This window comes from Neoarius graeffei, chromosome 12 (assembly GCF_027579695.1).
Source record: "Neoarius graeffei isolate fNeoGra1 chromosome 12, fNeoGra1.pri, whole genome shotgun sequence".
Lineage (NCBI taxonomy): Eukaryota > Metazoa > Chordata > Actinopteri > Siluriformes > Ariidae > Neoarius > Neoarius graeffei.
In genome coordinates, this window is record NC_083580.1 from 71,186,679 (window position 1) to 71,201,099 (window position 14,421).

A 14,421-nucleotide genomic window follows, 5' to 3' on the forward strand; every position below is an offset into this window, starting at 1 on the left:
GTGCTCCCTTTTAGTTACTGAAGAGTTTCTTATCCATCGTTTCAACTGCACTGTGTTGGCCTATGCCAGGCTTTGACACATAAGAGAGCCTGTAGGGAAATTGGGTTGTTTACACTGAAGTTGAGCTGTGCTTTTATGGAAATCACTCTTGGAGATATTACAGTGTGCGAAAAGAAAAGAATAAACAACGACACCAATATCCAGCCTGTTCTAGTATTCTAGATTAAAAAAAAAAAAACTGTTAGTGCTTTCGTTCAGTGAGAATTGTCTTTCTGAGTATTTATATACAAAAAGGAAATGAAAAACTATTAAACTTGTTGTACCGTAGATAAAACAGGCAATATGCTGTAAACGCACTACTGGTGCATCAATCAAATCATAAATAACAAAAACAAGCACTAAATGGGAACTCCTAAAGATGAAGCTACAGTATGTCCAGATAAACTGCGATAGACTTTTACATTCACCTGAAACAACGAGCTGCCAACTATTAGAGATTGTCTAATAGTGATATGAAGCATTGCAAATTGAATGTCCGTGTTTATATAAGATTATTTTACGTAAGAAGTCACCGAAGCTGTAAAAGTCATTTTCTGTGTAGAGCTGTACAACTTGCAGCTGGTGCTATTTTGACATTCTTGTTCCTGCCAACAAACAAGTGCTAAACTGGTCATCATCTGTCCTCCTACAAAATGTGTTCACAGTCTAATTGTGTGTGTGTGTGTGTGTGTGTGTGTGTGTGTGTGTGTGTGTGTGTGTGTGTGTGTGTGTGTGTTGTAGGGCTGGAAAACGGCTCTCCATCTGCTTCCATTTTATGCGACCCATCATTTGTGGCAGCCGTTGTTGAATTAATTGACCGATTTAGTTACTGATTGTGGTTAAACTGCTGAATCTCACACTATTCACGAGTCTTCAGAGGCATGCACTAAAGTGTTTTTCTGTTTGTTAGCTTGTTTAAACGACTGACACCATTTTTCTTTCTTGATACAATTTTGATCCATATCAGAACTCGCCATACTGACTGATCTGATACAGACCTATACTGATCCTGTACAGTCTTTTATTGATGGTGTGTTCAGACTAAACACAGTGAGAGCTTCAAAATTGGCTGTGGCTGCCCTGCCAACAATGCTCTCAAAGTTCATGGACGATCTGTGACGTTGATGAAGTACATGTTCGTTCAGCATGCTTGGTCTTGCTAACTTTATTTAAAAGGGTCCGCAAAGCAAACAGGCACGTCAACCTGTATTTTTGTGCCTACTGATCAGTTAACCTTGTGAAATTATACGAACGACATAAACTAATCAATAGTCATTTGTGTGGTGTGACTTTTGTTTTGCTGCTAAGTGCCAAGTCAAAATTCAAGATGCAATTTTTTAGGACACATTTACTCACCTTGGGCTTTCATTAATTTGCGCTAGCAGTGCTGGCGCAAATTGTTACTCTCACTCAGGATCTTTCTACCTTCTTCTTTTTCTTCTCTTCTTCTTCTTCTTCTTCTTCTTCTTCTTATTATTATTATTACCTCACCTGGGACGGAGTCCACCAGGGGGTGAGGTATTGTTTTCGGTGGGGTGTGTTTGTTTGTTAATGATGTTACAGGAAAACGGCTAGACCAATCTTCATGAAACTTTCAAGATAGGTGGGCATTGGTCTTAAATAGAACCTCCAACATTTTGGGGGTCATCCGGTCAAGGTCAAGGTTTTTGTGGCTACTGCCTCATATAGCGGCGGCAGCCACTATGCCATCATGTTGTAAGAATATAAGAGTGTAACAATCGCGCAGTACGGTGTGACAGTAGTACGGTGTGTTCTGATTGGCTGAGAGCAGCAGAGAATCAGAATCAGAACCATGTTTATTGGCCAAGTATGTTCACACACAAGGTCAAGGTCACCAAAAAGGTCAAAACCATTTTTTTGCGATATCTTCCTTGATATTCATCATAAGTGCTACCGGGTGAGGTTTGTTTTACTTTGCAACACTTGTTGTTGTTGTTGTTATTATTATTATTATTATTATTATCATTATTATTGCTTGAAATTGCTTAGGTTTAGTGTACGTGTCATAGTAGTAGTTAGACAAGGGTCATTTCTCACTCAGTTTTCAAGATATCTGCATGTAGTATGTAGCATATGTAGTGACCATCTGTGATCTCCATATCATGCATGACGTCATGATGCCATTTTAGGGCGTCATAAAATTTTCAGAGATGGCTATGAATGGGACCACCTGGTACAGCACCAGGACAAGCTAGACAAAATTCTTTCATACCATTTTCCATGGCCCTTATACCTTTATACTTTTTTGCACTCATTTGACCTCTGACCTTGACCTTTTGCCAGAATTAGGTCAAAGGTCACTTATGCATTAAATCGCTACTCCTCCCTCATTTTTTTCATGAATTTTCACCAAATTGGGTACAGAGAACCTATTTGGGGGGCTTCAAAATAGTTCGGTTAAGCAATTTGACCTATTTTCACTTAGTGACATGACCTTGAACTTGTCAATTAGGTGACTACAGCAAAAAGTCAGAGTTTTGTCTATTTTTCATGGTCTTTGAGCTAGCCTTGCTCCTTTGCCATAGAAAAACGTTTTAATGAATATTTATAGTTTTAACCTATTGACCTTTGACCTAGGTCAATATTAGGTCACATATTTTCAATGGCCTATATCTCAAAAACGGAGCAAAATAAGGCCATAATTACTATTAACCATGAATAGGAAGTCATATATGGACTTTCATTTGGGAACATTGGTTTTGTGCTGGAGTGACCTTGACAGGTCAGATCAATGATCTGCATATTTTAAATGGCCTGTATGAAGAAATTGGTAGAAGATAGGACTTTAGTTAATACTAACCATTCAATGGTCTATAACTAGAAAAGGGTGCAAGATAGGCCCTTAGTTACTATTAATCATGGATAAGAAGTCATATGTGACCTTTCATTTGGCACCATTGGTTTTGCCCTGGAGTGATACTGAAAGGTCAAATCAATGACCTGCAACTTTTTACAATGGCCTGTACCAGGAAATTGGTGCAACATAGGAACTTAGTTAATATTATTAACCATGGAAGTATTATATCCTTTTCCCTTCATCATCAAATTCCAGACAAGTGGCCTTATTTCTCTCAGTTCTGTGACCTTGACCTTTGTCCCAAGGCCTCAGGTGTGGAAATGGGATACCACTGTGCCCTTGGCACAGTACGTCTAGTTGTTGTTGTTGTTATTATTATTATTATTATTATTATTATTATTATCCTAACTTTTTTTAGGATGCTATTTTGCTCTCAGTTTTCAACCAATCAACACCAAATTTCACATGAAGAATACCTCTGGGCTGAATTACGCTGCTATGACTTTTGGTGCTGATCTGGATTTACACATCCAGATCATTTGATTCTTCACTGTTTTTACTTTGATTAGCTATTTTATGGACATCTGCCTGAATGTGTGTAAAATGTAAAAATCACTGACCACACCTTTAATGCTCCTTCACAGCTCCCCTTTTTGATTATGCATCAATATTCCTCGCCCTGGATTTATTGTTCTCATGAGGCACAGATTGCTTGTGCATCCAGCTGTCATGGCACCATAGGTGGCGTTGTATTTTGACATACCATTTAGTACAGCAGCATGAGGTTTAGGACGTAGCCTGAGACTCATTACTCCTCTGCACACCCGACAACAGCACTTCATGGCGCTGCTACAGTTGCTATGACGACTGAAATAAAAGCAATTAAGGTCAGTTTAAGGCAGAAAAAAGCTGAGAAGCCATAATTTCAATGTATAGTTCTGAGAGTGAAGGGGAAGAAGCTACACAACAATGTGATCATTTATTCTTTTCCAATATTTAGTTCTGTAGACTATAGGGAGCTAAGCCTCTGACACGTGAGTAGGACTTTATGTTTTGGTGCTCTGGTTTAAGCAGAAAAAAAAGGACTGGTTATGGAGGGTTTTTTTCTTTCTGGATTTGCTGAGTGTGATCCTGACTCACAAGTCTTCAATTTGATGCACAAAAAGGCCGAATGTGTCTGCAGGCTTCCATTCCAACCACACAGCTGATTCCACTTTTAAAATGTAGTTATTGGTCTTCAAATGAGTTTTCGATGTGTCTCCTGTTTGGCTTGGATGAAAAGCTGCAGCACCTCCAGCCTTTTGCGGATAAGACTGAAGACCTCTGTCACTAACCTAATGAGCTGCTATGTTAGCGTGACATTCCCAATAAATGTTTTTAATGGTGCCTTATCAACTTCCCCTTATGACTCAGTAGTGGGTTAAAATAATTCCTTCCCACAGGACATGCCCTTGTTCCTGGAACAACATTCCTTCCTGAGTCACTGCCAGCTGACATCATTAGCATGCATTACACAATCCTTACCTGTAATCCTGGGCCACTTGGAAAAAACACCCTGGTTCTGAACAGGAAGGACAGTGTAGGTGTATTAATTTTCCAAATGGTAAAGTAGGTGTGAAAGCATCCTAAGAATTCTCATTTAAATGAACATTAAAAAAAAAAAAGGCATGCAGCTTCAGCACTGTCTTCTTCTTCCTCCTTGTTTAGCACTGTTGCCAGGTCAGGGTAGTGATCAATATGTCATATTAATTGGAGCGTATTTTTACGCCAGATGCCCTCCCTGCAATGACCCTCTTATTTCTGGGCTTCAAAAACAACCATTCAGACACACATTCACACCTATGGACAATATAGAGTAGTCAATTAGACTAAGGCTACATCCACACGACAACGGCAACGAGATGTTATTTAAAAAAATATCGCGTCCAAATGGGCAACGATCAGTAAAATATCAGGTCCATATGGCAACGCAACGCTTGCTGAAAACGATGCAATACACATGCCACACCTCTAGGGGCGCTGTAAGACGGTCCCTTCGGAGACACCAGAACAATAGAAGAAGTAAGGACACATGCACATAAACTATTATGCGCGAGACTTCATATTAGCCACAAAGTCAGAAAAATCTGTTCGTAAAATTACATTATAATGACCAAATACAATGAAAAGTATTTTTCCAGTCTCACCTGTGAAAGGTAATCCCATGTGATCTGGTTTGGACGGCAAACCTGTTGGTATAGTTAAACGCAGCACATGAATGAGGCATCTTTATTCTCCGCTTTGACCTATCCAATATGGCGGCGAGGATGACGTATGATTCTACGCGGAAGGCAGCGTCTTTAATGGTCCAGAATAAATTGAATGCTACACATTGATGGATTAATTTGTTCTTCTACGCCCTTTTTGAGGAATGTATTGTAGGACTTAAACCAACATCTGAAGAGGTGAGATCGCTCCTTTTTTTCCCTATTTTTGTTGGCGGGATTGACTCTGCCCAAAGAGCTATTCTCTCTCTCTCTCTCTCTCTCTCTCTCTCTCTCTCTCTCTCTCACTTTGCACCATTACACAATAAATATTCACAGTGAAAATATTTTGTAAGCGCGTTTCATGAACCAAGTTATAGGATTTGTTGACAACTCGCATTGAGTTCATTACACTTCTACCCGGCGTGAAGCACTCACAGTCATGTGGTTGTGACGTCATCGTAAACAAATCTGTTCTACTCATCCAGACGACTTCGCAACGGCAACGTTGCCAGATCTTTCCACTCTGGAACCCGTTCTCAAAAGATTGCATTTTGGGTCACCCAAAACGCCGGTGCCGTGTGGACGCCAGGCCGAAATGATAAACAATTGTATCGGATTCACCTGAATCCGTTGCCGTGTGGACAGGGCCTAACTGCATGTCTTTGGACTGTGGGGGAAACCGGAACACCCAGAGGAAACCCATGCAGACACTGGGACAACATGCAAACTCCACACAGAAATGCATCAGCCACTGGGCTCAAACCCAGAACCTTCTTGCTGTAAGGCAATACCACCATGCTGCCTGCAGCGTCAATACTGTGTTTGCTCAATTTTTAGGGAAATGAAATACTGAGATACACAATGCTTAAAACTGGGCAAAAGGGTTAAAATTGACAAAAGGACAACTTCTGAAGGTGAAATAATCTCTACAATATACACAGACAATTGCTGTTCAACCACCACCTACACTGTTATATTGGCTGACTAATGAGCTAGCATAAATGGTGACATAATTTGAACGTGTTGATACACCAACACATTGCTATATTCTTGAAAATGGGCACATTTTGATCGAAGAATCCAAAGGTATCTAAGCACAGTCTAATAGTTTCCATTAAACATTTCCATCAGGCTCTAATGGTCTTAGTGGAAATCGTTCATTCTGAATCCAGGATGGATTTGGTTTGAAATTAATCACTTTCATTTATCTTAATGGTAGACCCCGAAGCCGCCGCCAGGCGCCGCTAAAACCGCCATTTAGAATTTGAGCCGCCGCCAGCCAATAATTTTGTAAGCCAATTTGAGCCGCTATCTAATAAAATTTGGCTAAGCCACTAAGAATTGTGTACATCAAATAATGGGTTTATCCACATCATGAGCTACAAGAAAAGTGACACAAACATGATCAACTGTACACACTAGTAGTAACACAATAGAGACGTATAGGCATACACTGTAGAGATTTAGAACTGATATCACAGCACAGAGAGCCACCACAAGCTTGCCGTTGTGACTACCTGTCTGGCTTCCCGCCCCTCACACCGTTACCACGATACACTGGGGAACCCGGGAACCCACCCAGAGCATCAATCGACTCCGATATCGACGAGATGGCTGCATTCTTTGCCGCTGCTGAGGGAAAGTGTAAAGGTTTTTTTTTTTGTTTGTTTGTTTGTTTCACATACTTCGAGATTGATAAAAAAAAAAAAAGTACTCCACCACTCTACTTTCATCATAGTAAGATAGCTGCCAGTCCTTCACTGGTCATTGCTAGTGAGAGTAGATAGCTAGATGCCTTCCTCGAACAATCCAGATTAGCTTATTATTAGCATTGAACTACAATCTTGCTAGATTTATATTTACAATGAAGTAAGAGACCAGGGGACCTGTGGTAATTTGCTATTTATTCCCCCCATTTGTTTGATCCGTTCGCCCGGATATATGCCACACAGTGACGTCCAGTATCAGCCATTTGTAGCCATAAACATTTTGGTGGCTGCAGCAGCCATTAAGGTTTTGGCTGAGTCAGCTAGCCAGCCAATAATTTCATCAGCCAGCCATTATCCTGAAAACAAACGGCTTCGGGGTCTACTTAATGGAATATGTGTCAGGTTTAGCTGGATAACAATTAGTAATTCCATGAAATGTAAGATTATTACGCTGTACACTCACCGGCCACTTTAATAGGAACTTGTTCTTGATTTTAAGACTCCTGTTCTTGGCTGCAGGACTGGAACCCAATGTGTTCTTCTGCCGTTGCATGTTGAGATGCTTTTCTGCTCACCACAGTTGTAAAGAGTGATTGAGTTACTATATCCTTCCTGGCAAAAAAAAAAAAAAGCTCAAACCAATCTAGCCATTTTCCTTTGACCTTTCTTATCAACAAGGCATTTGTTTCCACACACAGAACTGTCCCTCACTCAGTGTTTTTTTTTTTTCACCATTCTGTGTAAACTCTAGAGACTGTTGTGTGTGAAAACCCCAGGAGATCAGCAGTTTCTGAAATTCTCAAACCAGTCCATCTGGCTCAAACCAACACCCATGCCACAGTGAAAGAAAGTCACACTTTGAGATTACAATTTTTCCCATTCTGATGTTTGAAGTGAACATTAACTGAAGCTCTTGATTTGTATCTGCATGATTTGATGCATTGTGCTGCTCTCAAGGGACTGGCTGATTAGATAACTGCATCAAACAGCATGTCGATTGGTGTACCTCATTTAAAAATCACCAATAAACCATAGCATGGAACCCCATTAGGAAAACCATCAAATGTATCTGGAACTAGCCACAGGTCATTTGGAGCTTTTTAATGAGAAAAATCACATATGGGTTTCACATAAAAAGACCTCACAGGTATCTACGACTAGTGTTCTGAAACTCCGCTCATGGCACTTCATGTACACATCATGTTCTACACACTCTCTATACAAATACTGACAGAGATGTCTCCTTCCATCAGTTATATGACGTTGATTCCTTCTCACAAGTTCACCATCACTAGTGAATATCTTTCCAAGCTTCAGAAGTGACTCATGACTATAGATTTTGGTGGAGTAAGACAACATTAATAATGACTCAAGCAAAAAGAAGTCAATAAGTTATTGCACTTGAATTGACTTACGCTACAGGCGACTACAGTATCTAGTGAATTTTCAGAATAATCCTGTAACAGTGTTTGTTTGATAAAGCAGGTGTAATTCTGATTGCCTGCGAGCTGAACACCAAAGAGGCAATATATTTAACCAAGGTTGTCAGGTTTCAGCAAAATTTCCCACCTAATTCCATCTCATAAACCACACAAAAGATGGGAAATTAGCCCAAAAGAATGAAAGTGAAGAGAAATGAGCTCCATCTATTCTGAAATGGTCTTAATAGACCAAACTTGATTCCCTCATCAGTTGGTCTTATGGTGTGTGTCACACCATAGCCCCAACTGCAGTCACATTTGTGCAGATTCACTCTGATGTATTATTCACTTCCTCCCTAAGCATTGTGCCTGAAAGCAGTGGGGAGGTCTGTGTGCTTTGGTGATCCTGGAAGCTATACCAGGTGGGATTTCAGTCCCTGGTAGGTTCAACCTTGCTGGGCAGGTTTCAGGTGAAAAACCAGACGAATTGCAACGCCTGGTCCTCCAGGTTGGGGGTTGGTGATGGGTTAATGTCCCATCCCTGTAAAAAATTCATTACTGAATCCAAACACACTTTTGAAGTTAGCAATGGGATGGAAGAAGAGGCTAGCCAGGTACCCCTAGATAAGAAAGTAAGACAGTGAAGAGGAGGCAATGGAAGTGACTTGGCCATGTGTTGCGGATGCAGATAGGTCATCACTGTGTCATGGCACTGTCCTAGTCTCCTGATTGAAGACAGAAAGTAGGGTGACCAAAAACAATATGGTGCAGAACTGTAGAAAAGGAGAGAAAGGAGGCGAGATGGGGGTTGTGGGACCAACCCAGAGTTTGTGCGAAGGATAGGGTGAGATGGCGCAAAAGTATGGAGGCCTTATGCGTGACTGAGTGCAAAGAGACGAGGTGAGGGTATTATTCACTCCAAGGTCTCTAACCTTTTTTTCAGAGTGACCTATGACCTGTGTCTTTTGAGGCCAATTTGTCAGAACCAAATACCTTTACTTTGAGACATATCATCTTAACCCTCTTCTCAATTTAATTTCATAACCACTTCCTACTAAAGCTACTGTAGGACAAACTGCTGAAAATGCTAATGGTGACACCTTTCTGTATTAGCCAGCATGAATTTTTTCAGTAGTTTGTCCTACAGTAGCTCTTCTGTGGGATTGGACCATATGGGCTAGCCTTTGTGCCCCATGTGAATCAGTGAGCCTTCGATACCCATGACCCTGTCACCAGTTCACTGGTTGTCCTTCCTTGGACCACTTTTGGTCGGTACTAACCACTACATACCGGGAACACCCCACAAGATGTGTCATTTTGGAGATGCTCAGACCCAGTCATCTAGCCATCACAATTTGGCCCTTGGCAAAGTCACTCAGATCCTTACACTTGCCCATTTTTCCTGTTTCCAACACATCAGCTTCAAGAACTGACTGTTCTCTTGCTGCCCAATATATCCCACCCCTTGACAGGTGCCACTGTAATGACATAATCAATGTTATTCACTTCACCCATCATGAGCTGGCCTAATGGTTAGCATGTCTGCCTCTCAATCGGGAGATCGCGAGTTCTACCAAAGACCACCATAAAAATGGTACTTACCGCCATCTGGCAAGACTCACTGTAATAGAGATGCGAGTGGGGAGTCAAACTCTTGCAGTTACCAGAGAACCAGCCCCCCACTGTAACCCAAGCTGTATAGATGGAGACTGGTGCCACCCAATGCACCTTAAGGGCCTGGTTAGTACTGGGATGGGAGACTGTCTGGGAAGACCAGGTCCTGGCATGGGAAGGACTTTGAGCTTTGATTCACTTCACCTGTCAGTGGTCATACCATTATGGCTGATCGGTGTATATTATATATATATATATATATATATATATATATATTTTTTTTTTTTTCCATGATAGAGGAATGTTTGTTTGATGAGTGCCTGATGAATGCTTAATGTTCCAGATATTAACAGGTGCACAAAAGTAAAGGCAAGCAAAAAACAAACAAACAAACAAACAAACAAACAAACAAACAAACAAACAAACAAACAAACAACAAAAATGGATATGTGTTATGGTTCTACTTATATCCTAACTACATTTTGTAACTTGTTTGTCCTGTGAGCATTGATACCATGCATTAAACTCAACCTGATGCATCAATTAAGTCAAGTCAAAGTCCCTCCCACACCAGGATCTGGTCTTCCCAGGCACTCTCCTGTCCCAGTATTAACCAGCTCTTGAGGTGCATGGGTGTGACACCGATCTCTGTTACAGTAGCCCTCAGCCTCTCACCTATTACATAGCTAGGGTTACCATGGAGGGCCAGTCCTCTGGTAACCGCAAGAGTTTGACTCCTACTCACATCTGTATTGCGGCGTGCCTTGCAAAATGGTAGTAGGTACCATTTTTATGATGGTCTTTGGGATGATCCAACCGCGAGTAAAACTCATGATCTCCCAGTCGAGAGGGTGACATGTTAACTACTAGGCCTACTCGCGGTTCAACCTGATGTATGCTGGCCCAAATACAAGTGTTGAATAAATTGTAAGGAAATTGTGTGTGTAGGTTTCAACATATGCAACAAAAGAGATTTTACTGTACACTTTGCTGTAACTATCTAATATTGTCTAAATGTAGCATGCTTTTCTGACACAAGAGAGACATTTCTGCTTCATAGTGCTATATATAAGAATTGGCCACCTGTCTAATTTATACTCCACACTCTAAATAAACTGGGGGCAGCATATCACTAGAAATTAGGTGTGTGGTGTGGTGGTGGGGCGGGGGGTGTCCACCCCTATTGTAAGAAACAAGGAAATGCACAGCTAGAATGTTTTTCAGTATGGTTTATGTTAGTGTTAATTGCACTAAAGATCCTTTCTGAATTCCAGGCAAGGTCAATATGCCTGGTTTGTTTGTTACATAAAATTTCCTCAGTTTGGTAGCAAGCTAGAAGATGAGCTAACTGCAATGCCAATTTCTGTTTCAGTAGCCCTCGGCCTCTGGCCAATTATATAGCTAGGGTTACAGTGGGGGGCTGGTCCTCTGGAAACCACCAGAGTTTGATTCCCCACTCACATCTGTATTGCAGCATGCCATACCAGATAGCAGTAGGTACCATTTTTTATGATGGTCTTTGGTATGACCCAACTGCAAGTAGTAGAACTTGCAATCTCCTGGTCAAGAGGCAGACATGCTAACCACTAGGCCAGCTCACAGTCCAACCTGATGCTTGCTGGTCCACATACAGCTCTTTTAAGTGGTCTGAACCACATATCAACAAACATCTAACTTCTTAAATATATTAACACTGTCAGTAATGTTATGCAACTAGTTACCTTTTATAAAATATCAGTAAATACCCATCCATCCATCCATTATCTGTAACAGCTTATCCTGTGCAGGGTCGCAGGCAAGCTGGAGCCTATCCCAGCTGACTATGGGTAAGAGGCGGGGTACACCCTGGACAAGTCACAAGGCTGACACATAGAGACAAACAACCATTCACACCTACGGTCAATTTAGAACTAACAATTAGCCTAACCTGCATGTCTTTGGATTGTGGGGGAAACTGGAGCACCCGGAGGAAACCCACGCAGACACGGGGAGAACATGCAAACTCCACAAAGAAAAGCCCTCATTGGCTGCTGGGCTCAAACCCAGGACCTTCTTGCTGTGAGGCGACAGTGCTAACCACTTTCATCACCATGCCGCCCTCAGTAAATACCCCTCATTACATTAACAGCTGTTAACTGTGAGTTCAGCATCAAACTTCATCCCTTTATTCGCCAAGCGCTGTCTCCAGTGTTGGAAAGCAATGCCGTTGTTAATTCTAGTTTTGTTTCTATTTCTATCACTTCTTTTCTACCTGTCTTTAAATTGTCTAACTGGAGACAGTACCTTCAACATGATTGACAAGAGGTGAGAATACACCCTCAGGACAGTGCTATTTCTTCACGCTCTCATTGTTGGACTGAGGGCAGATTGGACGCTGCTATTAACTTCAATAGATATCTCTGCAACACTATATATAGACGTCTTTGATGTCACATCAAAACTAGTATTTCATCACATTCTGTTGATAATTTTACTTCATTTTTTGAATGTCTGAAGATAAAATATTGACATATAGCACCTTTAATTATGTCACTTTAGTGTGTGTGTATGTGTGCGTGTGTCTGTGTGTGAGTAAAACCTGTTCACAGCTGAGGTCTGACTATTTTTGTACAGAACTACCCCTGTGTATGACTAATACGCACTATTTTATATTTATATTTGACAGTAAGTATGGCAGTGGCCTGGACTATAAATTATGAAACTAATATGAACAAATAGAATAAACAAGAGTGCAAATTTCACTCAGTGCACATCAGTTTATGCCTAGATATTGTGTTTCTTTTCATGTTTCGATTATGTTGCCAACAATCAGGGGAATGGACAAAAATTATTGATGAATTATTTACTTCAGTTGTGACAGTTTGAAAAAAAATGCATGGAACTGAAGTAGCAGGAGTAAGCTCATAATAAAGTAAAATGAAACAAAAGGGGAAAATGGTTTCATTAAAACTCTGTAATGTAGCTGAAAATTAGGATATGAAATGGATGCTCAGGCACACAGATTAAAATGTTCTGTCTCATTTACTGTGTGTGAAATCTAAAATGTGGAGTCTGAATTGTTTAAAAAAAGTATTTAACAGAAAAAAGTCGGTGTAAAACAGAATTAGATACACAAATTACTTGAATTTATGTCTGGATGCAAATAATTTACACACTGATATTACAAAATCCACTTTTGTTTTCTTTGCATCACTTTTTTTTGCCTCCAAGTGGCAACTCTTATTAAAAGATGTAGAGAGAAAGGATAAGTCAACGGGGTTAGGGTTTGGAAAAGTACCTAAATGAAAATATAGACTAGAAGGGCACTTGGGAGAGCGCATACCTCCGCGAAGGTACATATTATCAACATCAACATCAAATCACCACCAAAAGTCATAGCAACGTAATTCAGCCCAGAGGTATTCTTCATGTGAAATTTAGTGATGGTTGGTTGAAAACTGAGGGAGAAGTAGTGTCCTAAAGACATCAGGATAATAATAATAAGAAGAAGAAGAAGAAGAAGAGGAAGAAATATAAAGTAGAAAGATCTTGAGTGAGAGTAACAGTTTGTGCTACCGCTGCTAGCGCAAATTAATTAATTGCTTGCTAGTGGTTTTCTGCAAAGGTTGCCAGATATCCACCAGAAAAACTAATTTGCATGGCAGCACGGTGGTGTAGTGGTTAGCGCTGTCGCCTCACGGCAAGAAGGTCCGGGTTCGAGCCCCGTGGCCGGCGAGGGCCTTTCTGTGCGGAGTTTGCATGTTCTCCCCGTGTCCGCGTGGGTTTCCTCCGGGTGCTCCGGTTTCCCCCACAGTCCAAAGACATGCAGGTTAGGTTAACTGGTGACTCTAAATTGACCGTAGGTGTGAATGAGAGTGTGAATGGTTGTCTGTGTCTATGTGTCAGCCCTGTGATGACCTGGCGACTTGTCCAGGGTGTACCCCGCCTTTCGCCCGTAGTCAGCTGGGATAGGCTCCAGCTTGCCTGCGACCCTGTAGAACATGATAAAGCGGCTAGAGATAACGAGATGAGATGAGACTAATTTGCATGTGAAAATATGAACCCAGTGTTACCAAAGGTTAACCACAACTGTCTGCCACATAAAAACCAAAAATTTTTGTAAAGGCTTTTAATTAAGTAAGATTTTGACACATTATTACCTCCACCAACTGTGTTGGAGGAGGTTATGTTTTCGTCTCCATTTACAATGGCATGCAAAAGTTTGGGCACCCTTGCTGAAAATGTCTGTTACTGTGAATAGTTAAGTGAGCAGAAGATGAATTGATCACCAAAAGGCATAAGGGTAAAGATGACACATTTCTTTAATATTTACGGCAAGATTAAATTTTTATTTCGTGCATTCGTCCTTGCAAAAGGTTTCCAGTTCTACAAGTTTCTTGGGCTGTCTTGCATGCACTGCTCTTTTGAGAGCTATCCACAGATTTTCAATGATGTTTAGGTCAGGGGACTGTGAGGGCCAGGGCAAAACCTTCAGCTTGTGCCTCTTGAGGTATTCCATTGTAGGTTTTGAGGTGTGTTTTGGATCATTGTCTTATTGTAGGACCCATCCTCTTTTTAACTTCAACTTTTTTACA